A 1490-nucleotide genomic window follows, 5' to 3' on the forward strand; every position below is an offset into this window, starting at 1 on the left:
TCTCACATCTGGCCGGACATTGCGGACAACAGCGGTGAGGATGTTTTGTGACAATGGGGGAGGGGGGCGGTCTCAGCTCCAAGGTAGCGGGGGTAGTAGTGGAAATGGGGAGGAAGGGAGGAAGGGCGGAGGGGGCTGCAGCCCTTCTTCAATCTCCCTTGATCGCTGGTCCACGCCTTGAAGATAAGCAACCAACAGCACCAGGCGAGCCGAGGCAAGCGCTTCACCCAAAACTTTTCGTCCCCCTTTCTTCCCCTGCCCCTATTCCCGTCCCCCCGGCCTGACTCTAGTCGTGCGTTTCTTGCCCCCCCCCCCTTTTCCCTCCTTCCCCCCTTCTCTCCTTCCACGCGTATTTCGGGGGCCTCCGCGGCTGCCACCTCCAGAACCGAAACCGTCCCGAACAGAAACGAGATGCGCAAGCGCGAAGAACGGCGGCAGCGGGCGTCGCCTGCACATATATGATTTTTTTGGTAAAGGGGGGGGGGGTACTTTTTCCGCACCCCTTCTTTTAAATGTTGTGGGTTGTGTTGTGGGTTGGAGAATTTTAGGGACGCTAACTAAGTGACCCCTACCTTACATGAAAAATTGCCACCTTCAGTGAGAACTCAAGTAAAGTGCTGTTTGATAAATAACAGCTGCACTGCAATTACGAACACTTAAAAGTGTTTTCCGTCAGGGGAAGGGGGAGGGAGGGATGAAGGTAGATTGAGGGTCTAGTATCAAGCACACGATGATGGGGGTAGGGGGTAGAAAGGGGACGGGGGCACACGTGATGAGGAATAAAAAGGACCGAGTTCGGAAGTTTTGTCAGTCACACCCCGAGGTCTCGCCCGAGTCTGTGGCGGCGGGAGAGGAGTGGTGGGGTTGCTGCAGGGCAGGGAGATGGGGGTTGGTGGGGGGGGAGGGTGATTGAAGCGGAGGTGGAAGTGTGATGGAGTTGGGATGGGGCAAGGGAGGGCGCGGGAGGGGGGGGGGGCGTTGTACCCGCGTTACAGCGCGTGGCCAAGTGCTATGTTGTGTCATATGTCGTGTTCGGGGTGGAGGGCGCGAGAAGGGCGGGCCAGCGGGCTGTGCGGCGGTCGTGGTGCGGCGAGCCGCAGGCTGAGGTGAGAGGCCGACGTTATAGTTGGGTGCGGGGGCGTTACTTCACGCTGAATCATTATGAACTTTTTAATACGCACTGTACGTATTTCTGTAAACAGAGCAGTGTACATACCTGCGTAAAATGGCACGCTATAGCTTGCTAAAATGTTGGCAGTCCTATTTTGATTTCTAAATTTTGGCCGTCTCTTGGAGGCTGCCAATTGTTTGGCCTCTTTGGCCTGCCAAAAGGTTGGCCTTCTTTCAAAAGAACATGCTCGTTCGCATCAGTTTATTGTGTTCACAATACAGGATGCGGCCCACTAACTGCTCTTTATTGGCTGAGCAATTAGCGAAGCCCATTACTCCACTGACCGGAAAAGTTTCATTCTGTTTGTCTGTTTGTTTGT

This window comes from Frankliniella occidentalis, unplaced genomic scaffold, assembly GCF_000697945.3.
Source record: "Frankliniella occidentalis isolate FOCC.00 unplaced genomic scaffold, Focc_3.1 Scaffold37, whole genome shotgun sequence".
In the NCBI taxonomy this organism is placed as follows: domain Eukaryota; kingdom Metazoa; phylum Arthropoda; class Insecta; order Thysanoptera; family Thripidae; genus Frankliniella; species Frankliniella occidentalis.